The sequence below is a fragment of the Chironomus tepperi genome, unplaced genomic scaffold, assembly GCF_022539635.2.
Source record: "Chironomus tepperi strain 1889 unplaced genomic scaffold, CSIRO-AGI_Ctep_v1 contig_85, whole genome shotgun sequence".
In the NCBI taxonomy this organism is placed as follows: Eukaryota; Metazoa; Arthropoda; class Insecta; order Diptera; family Chironomidae; genus Chironomus; species Chironomus tepperi.
In genome coordinates, this window is record NW_027226207.1 from 9,070,243 (window position 1) to 9,088,864 (window position 18,622).

The 18,622-nt window shown below is 32.3% G+C and overlaps 1 protein-coding gene across 2 annotated transcripts in view; it reads left to right on the forward strand.

The window, feature by feature from the left end:
- Positions 1 to 18,622, forward strand: part of fru (sex determination protein fruitless) — a 194,346-nt gene that overhangs the window by 78,791 nt on the left and 96,933 nt on the right. Inside the window, exons 1-2 of one of the 2 annotated variants that reach the window (XM_070634606.1) lie at positions 10,027 to 10,163; positions 11,370 to 11,802. The exons of the other annotated variant lie outside the window; for it this stretch is intronic. The gene's annotated coding sequence lies outside the window, so the exon portion shown is untranslated. Of the gene's footprint in view, positions 1 to 10,026; positions 10,164 to 11,369; positions 11,803 to 18,622 lie in introns of those variants that run through there. 2 annotated transcript variants of the gene reach the window in all.

Below are 18,622 nucleotides of genomic sequence, written 5' to 3' on the forward strand. Positions count from 1 at the left end.
ATTATCTATCATTTTGTATTTGAAAATTTAAAGTAAATAACTTCCAGTGATTTGAATAAATTAGAAGAATTAACCGTTAGATTTTGAAAATAAGTGAGTGAGGATGTGAAATTTTTAGTGACTTTTGCAAAATTTAATGATTGAAGTTGAGTATTGGGTAGGATTAGATGAGCTAGAGGTTGAAGTTGGTGCAAATTTTGGATTGACTTGCACTAGGGATTCTTATTGTCTCAATTTTGACAGATATTCGAGATTAAGATCTAATTGTGATTGAAATTGAGAAAATCTAGAGGAACATGATGTTGATCCCGTCTCTAAAGCACCAAGCTCCGAGTCAGAACCGGCCAAATCCGGCCTCACACGGAAGTATTTAATGAGAGTCTTCTTTTTCACATTATTCAGCCTCATTTACCATCAATGCCATAATATTAGCACAAAATATGCTAAACAATTGTAAAATCAGCATCTGACACCTATTACTTCCAAAAAAAACTCCACATTTACATCATCACAAGTCATTAACCTCCATCTCCATCTAATACAAATAAATCTTCTAAATCATGCAAAGCCCTTCAATCTAAATATTTATAATTTCCATCTACAAAGCTATTCCAACTGTAAATTAAGCTTCCCAAAAAAAATCACATTCCATAAATACATTCTGAAATCATCAATGAGCCAAACATCCACAACAATAAATTCTACCACATTAAAAATCTGCTAAAATTCCCATTCACTTTCACTATCCACAAGCTGTAACTCAAAACCAGTCAGCTAGAACACAGCAAAAAAGATCCGCAAATAAAAATCTCCAAAAAAAGCAAGCTATTCATAGCTATAACGGTACATTTAACTTAAAGGGTCAAGAGCTATTTACAGCAACACTAAAAGAAGCTTCTTCTCTGCTTCTTTGAGCATCTTCAAGCAGCAAGACCCATTTCAAAAATATTTTTGATAGAAATTTATTGCATTTAAATTTAAATAGAAAGTGCCATTCAGCATAGAATCCAATTCGTAGATGATAATACATTGTTTTGGGAACGAAAAGAAATGAAAAAAAGTTTTTTTTTGCACACATTCATGTGTGTACAAGTTCACTGAGTTCTTTAACCTTTGAAAGACGAATGGCTTAGATTCGCTTTTTTATATATTTTTTCAAAACTCTCTCTCTATTTTTGTGACTTTTTTTATTATTATTATTCGCATTAAAAATATAAATATTGAATGCGGAGAAAATTAGTTGTTTGGTTGAATTTGGCATTTTTTTATGTGATATTATATGGGCTGTTGTGATGTAGGCATGTCTATTGAAGGGAATATAATGGTACTAAATAGGGAGTTATTTGAATGTGATGTCTAATGTTTATTTGTAAAGCTAGAATTTATTTGAAGGGTACAGATGACTCTTGGGTGTATTTAATGCTGGTTAGCGGTGGTTATGATGGCTATTAAGGATAAAGAAAGCCTCTTTTTTGGTAGAATATTTCAATTTTTTAACTGTCTTAAATTTCCCAAAATATTTGCATCCATGTAATAAAAGTTCAAAATTTCCGTCAATATAGGCAATGTATACAGACATTTCTGAATGTAATGTCATGAACAGTGTGCAAATCCATATCAATTAATATTATATCGACAAAAGTGAGAATCGAACCCACGTACTCAAAACAAATGGTTATTAGCACTCATCCGGTAAATACTCTAACAACTCGGCATAACAATCCTCAGTCTAACAATGACAGATTCGCCTATATATGGCTCAATACTTCAGATTTCACTCTTGCTCAATCAACATAAGATGATCACTCATCTTGGTCACTTTAGGTCCTATGATATGTAAAACATCGAATTATAGAACTATATGAAGATTAAGACCGATGTATTAATCAAATGTCATCATTTTGAATCACTGGAACGACTATTTTGAGGAATATTCACTTTCGTACTTACTTTCTTGGCTGGATCGCACTTGGGCTCATTGCTGCTGCTCTATCCTTCGAGAATTTCTGCCAGTTCGGAACGTTAAGGACTTTAGAATCCTTTTCTGCAAATCTAATTCAGGAATTCTTTGGATTTTGAGTAATATTTGGATCAATTGCAACAAAGACTTCTCTGACTGCATTTATACTGGGCTACAGTATCACAATAATACTATTTAGTGTCACAATTCTTTTAAAGTCTCAATAGACAACAACCGTGTCCAAATTTATAGATAACCCCTGAACATCTGAATAGAAACTTTGAATTACTCAGAAATCTCTTTTATTCGCATAAAATGTGAGTCACATGCAAATATATTAACCTTTACTGTAACTAAAACAGATGAAGTATTATATTTCTAAGGGCTGTAACAATGTTGCATATGATTATGGCACATAACTTCCTCTTTACATTTAAGATTTTACACACTTTTTTTTTTTTTAAATTGAAATGTGAAGTAAAAATAAGCGACAGAGAATTTTAATTGGACTAAGAATGAGAATTTATGTACATTGTAGTTAATATAGTTGCAAGATGTAGAGAACCTGCTCATAACTTTATAAAATTGCAAATCGAGTAAGATAATTTGCTTGAGGGTATAAGAAGGGATTTCTTTTTTTTTCTAAAAGATCAAACAACTTTGCGTTTATAAGAATTAGCCTGAGGTGGAATGGGAAACAAATTTCTGTTGAGGACTTCTTAGCGTGTTTTGTATGTGAATCTATTAGGTATGTGCTGTGGTTTGGGGTGATGTGGAGTTGTGAAGCTTTTGGAATGAAGTTTTTATGCAGTTTTGGGAATTGTAGTGTTAGATTAAGGTAGAGTTGTCTAATCTTTACTGTGCCGTGACACACATTTTAGACAGCACTGGGATAAGGTGTCTGAACGGAATTTGGAGATCTGGGCTTGAAAATGAAGGGCTGAGGACTAATTCAAGAGTCTAGAATGACTAGTGCGGTCATCTGATGTATTTTTGCCGGGACGCTGCTGTACTTTTCTACCTTGCTGCTGTATCCTGACAAGCCTAGTCAGACTACTAACTTCATCACTGCTTACTTTTAAGGATATTAAGACAATTCTAGAACTTTACAACCTATTAGATCCAAATCATTCAACCGTAATAATCCTAGTAATAATTACCCATATGAATATCCATTTTGAATAGAACAGGCTGCAATTAGTCGACCGTTTGTGTAGTTACACATCTTGACAATTCATGGCAAGTTTCATTTGTGTCATTCTAATTGCTAATTGCAGACTGTTACACTAATCCATAAATTAATAACAATGTTGCAACATTCTTAAAAGGTGGAAATTAATTAGAGCTTTGATTAAGAACAATGGGATGCTGTAGGCTCTATTTTTTCATTTGAAATGAGAAGTCTATATAGTTAGAGCAGTGGTGGGTAATCTTTTTGCCGCGGAACACTAGAGTGACGCCAAAAATTGTTGGAAATGTCATGAACTTTATGTCATGTATGGTTTCGTTAGAGGCTTTTCATCAAGGTCATCCAGCACTGGACTTGAGGGTTTAAGTCTTCTCACTTACTTACTTACTTCACTGATCCTACAGATCAATTATGATCCATGACCTTCGACAGGATTCGCCTGAAACTGGCTCTATCACTGGCTTCCACTTGACAATTTCCGATATCAAGCGCAATACTATCTCTATCGACAGCTTCCTTCCAAGAGTTCTTTGGTCATCCATGAGCTCTTTTACCGTCCAGAAAGTCAAACCTCACTGTCCTATGGAATGTCCCAAGTTTGCATCCCTAACTCTCATAATGCATCAAGACATTCAAAATTCCCTTCATCCAAAAATCCCAAAACTATAGACAACACTTAATAATCATGGATAAATTATTCAATTCCCATAATTCTATTCATTACAAAAACTGATGTTCTGATGTTCTTTTCAGACCTAACAATCAACTTTACAAACAACTTCCGTACGAATAATTTCCTGTAAAAATTTCTAAAACCCTCAAAAAAATTTCATTACAAATATCCGCAAATAAATATTGTTCTTCTTACAAGCCCCTTTCATGTCCGATTTATCAAATACATAAAAGATTTTTTTTTTACACAAAATTTGAGAATCTTCCTCAAAAATGAGTATTATTGACATTCAACAAAAATGCAAATAAGGACGTTTATCAAGTATGAAATAAATAAGAAGAAGGCATGAAAGATTTCAAAGGAAATATGGTAATATAGTACAATGGTGGACATATGAATTTTTATATTCGCATCTTTTTAAAAAAATGTAAAATAGTAAGTAAGAAGAAGGATGAAGTAGGAAAGAAACTAGTTTTTTGTCTGTTCAAATACACAAAAAAAAATATGATCTAAAGATGCATGATCTAAAGTTTAATAAAGTATGAGAAGTAAGTAGGTAGAGGATAGCGTTCTTTTTTGTTTGTCGAAAGGCAATGATGATGGACGAGTGTCGTGTAATTTTGTGAGGGAATGGAGCGCATTTTTTGGAGATTTTGAGAATTTTTGAGATTTTGAAGGTTTTGGGGATTTTGATGATTTTTGAAATTTTAGGTTAGGATTTGAAACTTCTGAATGCACTTCATTGAATTCTAAGTCCTTTTAATTGCTTTTTGTAGCTATGAAAGATCCAGAGGATATTCGTTAGAGTAGAACAAGACCGCAGATCTCAATTTGCAATAAAATAACAGTCATGGTACTGTCCTAGCCAATTTATCATCTTGTAAGTCTTTTTGATTTATTCCAATGAAAAGGCGACTTCCAGGTGTGGTTGAGGGTTAACCTCTTAGGCTATTTGGCACTGACTAGAGTTTTGAACGTAAATATTGCGATTAAGCGACTTCAAGGTATTCCAGGGATGATTTATTTCGTTATTTGGCACTGTCAAGGTAGATTAACCATAATGTAAGACTTTTGGATGCTAGTATTGCGATTAAGTGACTTCCAGGTGACTAAAGGATGTCACTTTAGATTATTTGTCACAGTCAAGGTCTACTTACCATTCTGGAAGTCTTTTTGACAATAGAATAGCGACTGGGTGATTTTATGGTGTCTTAAGGATGATATATTTGGTTATTTGGCACTATCATGGCATATTTACCATTTTGCTAGCCTTGTTGATGTTAATGCAGTGATTAGCCGACTTCCAGGTGTCCAAGGGATGACCTCTTGAGTTGATTGTTACTCAAAACAGTATGAAGTTATGGAGGAAGCCAGAAATTTCTCAATATAAGAGTTTTTCAATTTTCTACAAGGTTTTTTGAATAGTTTTATCAAAAATTCGAAGCAATTTTACTGTATAGCAGAGTTGGCAGGACATTGGAGTCCGGACTCCGAAAGTCCGTGGAGTCCCATACAAATTTTTTTTTTTCTTTTTCGGTTACACTGTGTAACAGTGGTGAATTTTTTGAAATTTTTTTCGATTACACTGCGTAACCCGAGTTGAAAAAGTGAATTTTTTGACATTTTTTTCGGTACCACTGCGTAACCCGACTTGAAAAAATGAATTTTTTGACATTTTTTTCGATAACACTGCGTAACCCGACTTGAAAAAGTGAATTTTTTGACATTTTTTTCGATTACACTGTGTAACAATGTCAAAAAAATAATTTTTTCAATTTGGGTTACGCAGTGTAACCGAAAAAAATGTCAAAAAATTCAATTTTTCAAGTCGGGTTACGCAGTGTAACCGATAAAAATGTCAAAAAATTCACTTTTTCAACTCGGGTTACGCAGTGTAACCCAAAAAAATGTCAAAAAATTCACTTTTTCAACTCGGGTTACGCAGTGTAACCGATAAAAATGTCAAAAAATTCACTTTTTCAACTCGGGTTACGCAGTGTAACCCAAAAAAATGTCAAAAAATTCACTTTTTCAACTCGGGTTACGCAGTGTAACCGATAAAAATGTCAAAAAATTCACTTTTTCAACTCGGGTTACGCAGTGTAACCGAAAAAAATTTCAAAAAATTCATCACTGTTACACAGTGTAACCGAAAAAGAAAAAAAAAAAATTTTTGTATGGGACTCCACGGACTCCCGGAGTCCCGGAGTCCGGACTTTCGGAGTCCGGACTCCAAATGTCCGGACTCCATTGGAGTCCGGACTCCACGGGTGTCCGGACTTTTGGAGTCCGGACTCCACTTTTTTTTTTGGAGTCCTGCCAACTCTGCTGTATAGCTGGTTTTAACCTTAAAAATACTTTTCTGGCTATATTTCTGTTAAGTAGTGTCAAAACACCTACATTTCTATAATAACTCATCACGAAAAACTCAAAACTAATCGAATTACATTCTCAAAAATTCCTCATTACACCGCCAAGCCCCCCTCAAAATATTCATACACAACTACCATAATTAGATAGTTATCTTATCACATTACATCCAAGAAGTTATCAATCAATGTTGTGATAAAAAGCGTAACTTAATGAGCTTGTTTTGGCCTTGAATATTCTTACTATTAAAGTTTTTTGAACCTTGGACAATTACTGAAAAATTAAGCTTTATTTACTTATCGTTATGGTGTCTGGAATGCTTAGTATTGATGTTTATGGTGAATTTGTTTATTTTTCACAGTTAGATGTGCTTACATTGGTTTTTGTTAAGGAATTGTTCACTTGTTAGGGCTGTATTGTAAGTGGTCAATATATTGTGTCAGTGGTGGGCAACCTGTGTGATGGGGAGCACTGGTGTGTAGCCTAAAATTGTTGGAAATGGCATGAGTCGTATGCCGGTTGAGGTATTGGTCGAGGCCTCCCAGCAAGGTGTGTCTAAGGTTGCCCAACACTGCATTATATTGGCTTCGGATGCCTCAACATCCAAAAACTGAAACAGTATCTGAATTCACGTCCTAATTCAAACCTTACATTCCCAAAGCTCCTTCAAATTAGACCTCAAATTCAAATATGTTCCACTCGACTCATTGTAGTCCCTAACTAGTGAGCAGTCACATGGTTACAATCCAATTTCTCAGAAAAAAGCTGTTATCTATTTACATCATTAATCAAATCACAGTCAAGATACTTTACATTCGCATGTACATACGTAGATAAGATGGGTTGTAAAAATAACTCTATTAAGCCAATAAAAATTTTGATTGATCACATTTTAGAAGATGTAATACTCAAATGGAGGGGATTAATACATGGTTGTAATTAATATTGATGATGTTAAATCATCTTGAATGGATGTAGTTTCTATGGGAAAAATTTAGAGGAAGTGTGAAATGTAATAATTAAGTAAGGAAATTTAATTAAAAGTCAACATTGTAGTACAATTTTATCAAGGAGTGATGTATTGCGATGGGAGGAATATAAGTATAAATTTTTAATTAATTATGTTGAGTTACTTGTGGCAACGTATGTGGCTTTAAGTAAGCTTACAATGTGGTGAGGAGAATTATATGAGATTGATGGAACAGATTGTGATTAGTTGACTTTATACTTAATTACTTAGTTGCTGGAATCTTGCTAAGATGAGAAGCCTACGTTACTATGAAAGGCTTTCCGTCTGACTCTATTGCTGGCCTTCGTCGACCTTATGTCTAGTAGAAATTTGTAGAAATTAGCATAAAATATCAAGTTCAAATCAATCAGGAGATTCTACGGAGTTTGGAGCATATGATGACTATGAATTGATCATAAATGGAGCATATATGTCTAATCCTTTCTATGCTAGTTTGAATTCCATTTTAAGCAATCGTTTGGCTCTATCACTGGTTGTCCTATGCCAGTTGCTTATACCAAGTACTATCAATAGACTCATTTGTATTGCTCGTGATATATGAGTCACTTTAGTGAAATTTTGTTGAACTGAATGCTGAAGACATTCTAAAAATCCACATATTCTAGAAAATAAAGTGAAGTGGACCTAAAAGGGACTTAAACCTCTTGATTATTTAATTATCAATCTTCATTTGCAGAGTTGGCAGGACATTGGGAGTCCGGACTCCGAAAGTCCGGACTCCGGGACTCCGGGAGTCCGTGGAGTCGAATACACAAATTTTAAGAAATCCCTTTTTCGGTTACACTGTGTAACAGTGATGAATTTTTGAACATTTTTTTCGAATAGAATGGGTCTATAAAAGTGAATTTTTTGACATTTTTTTCGGTTACACTGCATATCCCGAGTTGACATAAAGTGAATTTTTTGACATTTTTTTCGGTTACACTGCGTAACGAGTTGAAAAAGTCTTTTTTGACATTTTATTAACATCAAAGTTGAAAAAGTGAATTTTTTGACATTTTTTTCGGTTACACTGCGTAACCCGAGTTGAAAAAGTGACATTGTTACACAGTGTAATCTAAAAAAATGCCAAAAAATTCACTTTTTCAGCTCGGGTTACGCAGTAACAGATAAAAATTCAACAACTTCACAGGTTACGCAGTGTAACCAAAAAATGTCAAAAAATTCACTTTTAACTCGGGTTACGCAGTGTAACCGAAAAAAATTTCAAAAAATTCATCACTGTTACACAGTGTAACCGAAAAATTCAAAAAAATTTTTGTATGGGACTCCACGGACTCCCGGAGTCCCGGATTTTCGGAGTCCGGACTCCAAATGTCCGGACTCCATTGGAGTCCGGACTCCACGGGTGTCCGGACTTTTGGAGTCCGGACTCCACTTTTTTTTTTGGAGTCCGGACATTCGGAGTCCGGACTCCGAAAGTCCGGACTCCACATTGGAGTCCTGCCAACTCTGTTCATTTGTTTAATGCAGTAATGAGCAATCTTGTATTTTTCGCGGCACGCCTAGGTGATAAGTCTTGACCGAACGGCATAGGATTTTAAAGCATTTTTTGAAGTTTTAGACGGTAAACTAGTGTGTTTTAAATTATCAAAAACTCGTCTTATTGACTCTAGTAGTTGACCCACAAGCTCATAAACCAGAAACTCATGCATTCATACTCACAATCCCTTAATATTCACCCAAACTGCGAGTAAGAATCCAAACTGCATTTCTAACCCTCACAATCTATCACTAAAACTAGCTTACACATATATGAAAAAAAAAAAAAATTATAGGAAGGAGGAGGTCCACGAAAGATAGCGTGCGATCTTCTTTTTTAGTTCATTCTAAAAAAGATTCCAAAAAAAAAAAAAAAAATCATCATCATCTCCATTAAATTTCGTTAAGAAAATGAGAACAAATTCTATTTAAAAATGCGTTGTCCGTCTTCTTCTTCCACCCTTGTACATATATATTCAAAATTTTTTTATTTTATTATGTCAGACTACCACATTTGAAATCTATTAACTTTCTTAGATACAGATAAAGTAGCTATAGGAGCGTAAATTTATTTTATTTTTTATAATGTAAACTTGAAAATGAGAAGAAATTCTCACAGTTGTGCTCGTCGCACGAGCACATAGCACATTGTATATGTAATATAATAATAATCGAAGTGAACGCAACAACGACAATAGTTTGTGTGTGCAGAGAAGAGAAGCAAACCCAAAAAAAAAAAAAAAAATAATAATGGAATAAGAAGAAGGAAAAATTTCATAAAGGCAGCCAAACTAACATTAGCAGAAACAGAAAAAACGTTGCAAAACTTGAATATATGTATTTCGTACCTATAATAAAATATAAAAAATTTGCGCAAAAAAAAATAAAGCTGAATCGCTGAGTAAAATAGCATAAAGGTGCCTCAAAACTGTGTGTAAGGGCACGTCATTGAAGAAGATATTTTGCCTGCTTACAGTACAGTTATGTGGAGATAGAAAGAAATTAATAATATTAGCAACACATGCAAAGAGTATCTATGTTCAAAGCAAGCAAAAAAAATTATCTTTACAGCCGAAATGCTTCTTGTTCTTCTACACTTTTTTTTATATTTTTTTTTCTCTTCTCATTTGAACTTTTTTTTTGCAAGTTAGTGGTCATTTCAGTGCTAATATTCATTCAAAGTAGTTGCTGTTTTTTTAAGCTCCGCATTTTTTTTAGTAACTTTTTTTTGAGCAAAATTTTTTTATTTTTTTTTTTATTATTTTTTTTGTAAAAATTCTTATTATTTTTTTTTGTCTATTTTGTTGTTGAAGAAGAAAAAAAAAAGTGCACAAAAAAATTTTATTTTCCTTCCTTTTTCCTGTTTTATTGTACACAAAAAAAATATTTTTGTAATTGTTTTGAAAAAAAAAAAATATTCGTGTGGAAATGAAATAACAATCGGGTGGACAATATTGATGTAATATAAATTGTCATAAAGTTGAATTTTTGAGATGAAGAATTTTTGATAAGAAAGTTTGTTGATTTTAGTTGAGGATATGGAAGTTATTTTGAATTTTTATGAATTCATTTAGTGAAATTGTTTTGAAAAATCGGTGAATTTTGAGGATTGTGATGATGATGCTGTAATGTTGATGAAGTTATTTATGTAATTTTGTGAAATCAATGAATAGAGTTTGTTAATATATGCAAAAATAAATTTGAAAGTAACTTAAATTGTTATTCAAGTTTTTACAATTTAAAGTTGCAAAATTTAAATTTTTTGAACATTATAAAAATTGAAAAATTCAAAATTTTGGAAAAATTTTTTGCAAAATTCAAGGCACTCGACTCTGATTTTTAAAAATTTTCCAGTTTCTTTCAATTTCCTTCAAGAATTGATAACATCTAAAATTGTTAAATTTGCAATTTATTTTGAAAATATGAAATTTTAAATTTGAAATTTTCTAATTTCTAATTTTAAACTTGAAATTTTCCAATTTTAAATTTAAAATTCGAAACCTTAAGTCATGCAACTTAATTATTTTTAAATTTTAGAATTTTACTACAACAATCATTCAGAACAACAATCAAAACATTTAACAAAACACTAAATCCCGAGTTAAAAATAAAACAAACAAAATTTAATTTTAATCAATTTTGAAATAAACCTAAAGTTCAGATGAATTGACCAATTGTCTTAAAGATTATGCATTCAAAAATATTCAAAACAATATCAAGTTATCATTGACATAGTTGAAATCAAAGTTGACATTGCTAATATTTGAATTATTAAAATTAGTTACAACAAATTCAAATCTTTAAATTTATTAAATTGTCTCAAATTTTTATAAATAAAAAGTGAATAATTTGATCTTCCAAATACTTCCAATCAATTTCAAAAGCTCATCAAAGGTTTGAAAATCGATCTAAAATTCATTTAAATTGTAAGAAATTTTAATTTTCGAATTTCAAATTCCAAAATTCTTAATTTTAAATCGCAAATTAGAAACAAAAATTGTAAGAAATTTAAAGTTCAAATTTAAGAAAATTAAGAAGTTAAAAATTCAAATTTAATTTCCAAAAACCTTTTTAAAAATTCCCAAACTTTAAAATTTTCAAAAATTCTTCTCAAAAATCAATTTATAAATCACAAAAAATCTAAAACTCCAACATAAAATTCCAGAAAACCATCTTTAAAAAAAAGATTCAAAAAAGTTCAACATAAACATTTCAATCCATCCAGAAACCCGCGCGGAAGTTGAAGCAATAATAAAACAAAAAATTTAAAACACAAAAAAGTGCCTCTAATAAAAAGTTGACATCATAATTTTGTACATAAAGAATATGAAATAAGTCAAAAAAAAAATTCAAAAATTTAAAAAATTATGTGAAAAAAAAAATTCAAAAATTAATCGATGGCATTTTTGGAAAATGTACTATACTCAAACATTTGAAGCCTTAAATTAAGCAAAAAAAAGGAAAAGAAGAAGATTGAAAAAAAAATATATAAATAAAAAATAATTGTGTTACTCGTGTAATACTGATAGTGTAGGCGGTCAAACAACAAAAACAAAAATATATATTTCAAATTGGATTCATCTGCATTCTCTGCCAAGGTATTGTATCCCATATTCACACAATTTTATCTAACCAAAAATAACTAATTATGTTCAATATAAAAATTCAAATTTACCTCAAAAAAAAAAAAAAAATATAAAATATTTACTATGTATATACATAAATACTTTCTAATGCAAACTAATACAGTTGCAGCACGCAACACGCTACGAAAAAAAGCTCCAAAATATTTTTATATATAAGCTTTCCGAAAAATGTATGACACAATACACATGAACAACGCAGCTACGCCGAAATATACTAAAAAATTTGAAGGAAAAAGAAGAAAAAAACACAAAAAAAATTTTTTTTTTTTTTGCTCTCAATCGAATAAAGTCTGTGTGAAATCGTGATTAGACATAATCAATCGTTTAGCATTGGAGCTGATAAACATGAAGCAAGGACTAATCCACTTGTTGGTAGTCTTTGTGGATGGGATTTTACTAGTCAAGCTTGATATTGAACTTTATAAATTTGACAATTTTGTTCAATGTTTGACTATCGACTTGATGACTTTTTCGGTCGATTTCTTTTGGCTGCTTTTTCAATTCTCATTTTTTTTTTTGGTAACTTATTGGAATTCTGTTTTACGAGGAATAAGAAGATGGACTCTTTTGAGTGCTCTTTGTGTTTAGATTAGGAATATTTTTTTTATTTTACAAGAGTAGCTTGGCTGTTTGGAATTTTAAATTTATTATTGGGATAGAGAGGAGCATTTTTTGGGATGATGCGGGCTTGGATAGAGAGTGGATGGAATTGTGGAATTCTTGGGAATTGGTTTAGGTTCATTAATAATTGAGGATTGAGGATTTTATTAATTAATGTAATATTGCTAGAGCAATGAACCATGAAAAATTCCAAAAAGACGCTCAACTCCTTAAAAAGAGTCACGAATCTAAATTCCAACTTGTTGAGCTGCAGCAAAAAAAATGTGGCTTAGAATTATCTTTAACTCATGTATCTAATGCTTTGGTACGTTCAGACGTTCTTTTCAAACGCGGCAATGGGCCCCCGTGCGCCCCAGCCACGGAAGTAAGAAGTAAGTGAGTTAGTACACTTTGATCAATTAAAAGTACGAATCTGTACTAGAAATTTGAGAAATTATCAATCTATGGTCCAGTCTCTTAGACAATCTTGAGTATGTTGGTTAGTTGGACTATCCTGAAGAGCCAGGCTAGCTGGACTACTCAAAAGAGAATTAAAAACCAGTATCCTACCTTTAGATTGAAAATCGACATATTTCATGCTGAAATATGAATAAAATTGAATTTTTTAACTTCTAGTTCCTAAGATTAGATTAGGATATCTTTGGATTCCCTATAAACCGACACTAGATCTTGATATTTGTGAATAAAGAGTACTAAGTCAAAATGAATGAGTTTTAAACCTTAAAAACTTAGATAGCTTCCATTAATCAATTTGAGATCATTAATGATTGACTTATTAGGCTTTTATCTGATTTCATAACAATATCTTTCATATAATTTCATTTAGTTCCTCAATAACTTAGTTATAAGATTGATATAAGCTAAGTCATTAGCATACAGTGTCCATCAAGTGACCACCTGTGAGTGTTTTTACCACAGTGTCCATTTTTTTAACCTCCTGACATCCTACAATGTCAGATATGTTGACTAATAATTGACGATCATCCTATAGTAGCATCATTACGATGTACAGCCTCAAAATCCTCAAAATTCCCCAAAAATATCCAGATACATCTCAAAAAATATTGTACATCTCTCAAAAAATTCCAAATAGCAACAAAAACCCATCAAACACACTTGACATCTTCAAAATTATCTCAAACATTCTAATAAATTGACCCACATTCTTAATACTCAATTAAACAATTTAGACTTACAATACACAAAAAACTCCAAAAAAAAAAATTTCTAACCTCGCAAAAAATATTTGCCAATAAATAGAATGTCGTTGTAAACTCAAGGACACTTCACTATCACACATATGTGTATGTGGACAAAACTGTTGTCGTTTCCGCGCGTAATTTAAAGTTATTAAAAAATTATTCAATGTTGGGGTTAACTGGCATTTGATGTTAAATTGAATTGAAATTCCAATTTTTTTTTTGTGCAGTGTGATTTGAGAGAATAGAAAGGAATTTAGAGTGATGATAGTCAATTTGGAGATTGTTTAGGTATGGAAAGTTTTGGGATGCGTATTTTGGGTATTTGTTTGAGTTGAGAAGAAGATGGTTGATTTTGGGTTGAAATGGGATGATATGAGTTTTATGGGGATGGATTCTTGAGATGGGATGGGGACTGACATGGCTTGGGACTGTCTTGATATTGAGAATCGATCCATTTGGATGTCATTTCAATTTTCAGGCGTTTGACAGTCCAAATTTGCCTCCACAGGAGTCTGGACTTCAATGATGTCAATTGAGGTTACTCAGCTAGATTCCTGTAAACTCTAGAATCCTCACTAACTCTCCTTCAATCCCCATAACTGATTCTAATCCCCAACATCAAAAATTCCTCAAAATCCATAAAAATTCACCTACAAACAACAATCAAATCCAACAAATTTCATCGAACATCACGAATTACCGATTATATAGATTAATATCATCTACCAACTAATGTATATTAATGGTTGACAATCACGTGAGACATAAAAAAATAAGTTAAATAAGCTTATTGTGAATATAAGTAGCCGCTATTACTTTGAAACATGACTAGCCTAGAATAAAACCTAGTTTAATGATCCTCTAATTGAGGACAATGTAGCTGTTAATGCATTCAATGAAAAAAATAACATATGTATGAAAATGAGGTATTAAGTAGCTGGAAAACACAGTTTGAATTAGCATAAAGAAGTTGTGGGGAAATTGAATGAGGAAAGGTGATTAAAGGATTGATAATTTTGAGGTTTTAAGGAATTGATGATGGGATTTGCTATGGATTGACTTACTAGAGCCCTTAGCTGCTTCAAATATCATTATTGGCATCGAAATAGACCCAAAAGAGTCATTTATGAGCACTTGAGGTTCAAATTCGTCATTTTGACGCATAGCAGTGCAGGTCTGTCCAAGGAGCAATGCTAAGCTGCCCAGGGACACACACCAACATCCCTAAAGACCTTTTACTCCACGACAAACCTTCCAACCTCAAATTTCACAATAAATTTCTCCACCATCAATTCCTCAAAAAGCTCATTCAAATTTCCATCAACTCATTACACAAACTACACGCTGATAACCATTTTAATGTCTATTCAGCCTGAAATTAAATTGTTTTAAACAAAGCCTTTACATTTTAATGACTTCAACAATAACGTTTAAAACATTTAAAAATGCCTTAATTTTTTTCAACAAATTTAATGAATTATAGTTTAGAGTATGAAATGAGCCGACATACATAATAATTACAATTGCTTTAATTTTAGTTTTTTTGCCTCATTTTGACTTCATTTACGCAGGTTAATAATGTATTTCATAAAGATGAATTGAGTTTTGTAATATATTTTTGCTACATATATATATATATCAGTGACTTGTACATATAAGATTGCAAAAAAATGATTAGTATTACGGAAGGTTGGATTTGATTTGTTGTTGGGGCAGGGTAGGAATAGGATGGAGTCTAGATTTGTTGGAATTTTACTCTTGAACGGTACATCATTGGGAGTGAAGAAGTAAGAAGGATACACAAGATGTATAACTTAAATATGTCACTTTGTCATGTAGTCGAATAGCCCCCGATAGATCAGTGGTAGGGGATGTGACTGTAGATCGTAGGCCGAGACTTCGAGTCCCAATCGGGATCCGTCATTCGGAATTATACTTTTTCTGTTAAATCAACAAGTTGCTTCTTTCAATCGACTTCCGAGTGAACTCAGATATTCTAGCACATTTAAAGATTTGCCCTAATTATTAGGGTCTAACTCAAGTAGACTAAAATGTCTTAGAGTCAATTCAAGTCGGTTTGAAGCTTTTCAAATAGAATTCACTTAAATTCGACTCCAAGCCAACTTCTAGCTGACTAAATTGGTCCAGATTCGATATTAATACAATATGATTAGCGTCACTCGAGTTTTAAACATAATTAGACTCATTTTGACTATGTCTATATAAATCCTAAATAACATAAGTCAGTTAATCTATTCAAAATCCGACGTCAGGACGGCTTGACTCTGACATGTTACCAGATTCATACCAAATCTTATACCAAGTTGGCATGACTTCGGCGTTTTACTGGATTTAAATCGAATCCAATACCAAGTCAGAGTTAAGGTTAAGGTCGATTTGTCGATTTGTTTGAGTAATTGGATCGATTTGTGCTGAAAACTAGCAAAAATTAAGCAAAATTCCTAAACTTCCATTTAAATTCTCTACAAAAAAATTCCAAAATTAAATGCAATATCTATTCCCCATCTGATTTACACCATCTGCTATCCACCATTCAGAACATTGAATAATCTATTGCATCATCAAGTTCCGAAACTTGAAACGGAAAAAAAAATTTCCGTACATTTGCAACTCCCACAAAAATTTACAAAAACCAACTAAAATTACCTCACAAAAAATTACCATAAATTATACCTTAAAAAACTCCCTAAATGATAACAATGAAATCCACACACAATAAGCCTCGACATTTTTTACTTTTTTGCAAATTCCATTTTTACTCCAAATTTATTTATTTATTTTATCTGTGTCAGTTTGTTGCCTAAATGGAAGCTTCGCACATGTGAAAATTAATATTACATTGAAACACATCCACCCAAAATGGTTGAGTAAAATAGAACTAATTGTTAAAATATATAAATAATAATAATAATAATAATATTCAATTCCACTATCAATAAAGCATCGCCATCTTTTTTTTAAAAAAATATATATAATAGTAGCAGATGATGATGATGATGATGATCATGAGTATGGTATTATTTACAAGATATTTGAAAATGTCGATCGCGTAGGTTTCTTTACTGTAGTGGAAGCATTATGTGAAATCAAATAAAGCACAACCAAAAAAAATTTTATATATAAATTCATGGATAGATTTTTGAATTTTGCCATAGCTTGAATTTCACAAAAAATTGCATATGCTAACAATACATACAAATATGTGCATAACTTAACTTGTCAAAAAATAAGACAGTGAGAGAGAAAAAAATCAAGGCAATTTAGACCGCTGCTCTATTGCAACATCTCCTTCTTTTCGCTTCCTTATAAATGAACTTCTTCTTGTGTCAAAATAAATATAAAAAAAATGTAAAATGCGAGATATAAGAGGCAGTTGGGATGTTTGTTTGTGATGTTGGATGAATGAAGCGCATTGTTGGTTATGGATGGGATTTTTTTGGGAAATTTTCTATCTTACTTACTTACTTACTTCGCTGGTCGGATAGATCAATTGTCTAGCCTGAAGCTGGCTCTAACGCTGGCAAGTTCAAGAATAATTTTCTATCTAAGTATCCAAAATTTGTAATTTAGAAGCTTAAAATAAATGTCATCCATGCTCCGAATAGCACATCGACTGGGTTACTTCTCCGCTAGAACTGCGTTATGTCATCGAATTAACGATTAGTAAAGTAGCTCGAATGCTCCGTGATGGCGGATTTTAACCAATTTTTCCAGTGAAAAATGAGGTTCAATTCATTGTACCGCTCGGGTACGGACTCCTAAAGCTAGCTTTCAACAGCTTGCAACCAGATCTGGAGCTAATATAGTGCTATATAGCTCTGTACTAGCAATTTAAGAAAGTATCAATCTAGATATTTACGGAGTCTTTATAGTACTTTTAAAAACTATGTTGCTTTATAAAAGATGATTTCGGAAATGGTTGCTTGTAAACTTTACCATCCCTAGTCTGATTGTGGGACTGCCAACCTTCAAACGACATGGATTGGATAGTCTTTTACTCTTTCCTTTAATATACTTCTCCTGGCTCATAATTCAGACGCCAGTGATATATTTAGAGGATTCTAGTGTCAGGGTCGATATCACGAGAAGTTATATACATTCTTAACATTTGATCAGCTTCGGAGTCAGTCTTCGACTTTCCCAATCCTCTATCTTTGTTGGGTAGTCATGCTCACTAAGTCAATAAAGCTCATAAGCCTTCTACTGGTATTCCGGTCAATTAACAATTAGTATTTGATAACAGATACTAAAATGCATTCAGTCCCGACTCTCAACATCGATACTAGACTGGCACTGTCTATCCTATTTTCTGCGTACTGAAATCCCTACTTCCAACTAAAATACGCACAAATCCACTCAAACTGCATCAATCCCTTACAAAACATTTCCCAAAAAATTAAGCTAATTTATATTATATATAAACGCGTTTTTAAAAACTATAATATGTGCTAAAGCATCAACAGCAGTAAGCAGCAAAAAAAAAAAAAAACACAAAATTGAGCGAATATAATATTTGCACACAAATACACGAGTACGAAATTGAGAGAACATTAGAAACTCACATACATCGCGAAATAGTGAAATATGTGAGGCAAATAAAATATTTTTTGGGTAAGACACAGACATGAAATGCGCGTGGAAGTTGAAATTTTTTTTTATTTCTTCTCTTGTTGCAAAAAAAAATGAATGAAGAAGAAGGAAAAACGGGCAAAACGCAAATACAAATGAAATGCTCAAAAAAATAGCGGCAATATCATCAAAACCTTCTTCTTTTTGCCTAATGTGTTTCTGTTAGTTTTCGATTAAAACTTTTTATTGTTGTGCATTTTGTGCTGCTTGCTCTCATTTTTTGGGATCTAAAACATCGCACAAAAAAATTTTGGTTCTGCGCTTCTTGGAAGTAGAAGATTTGTTAGCCGAAAGTTCCG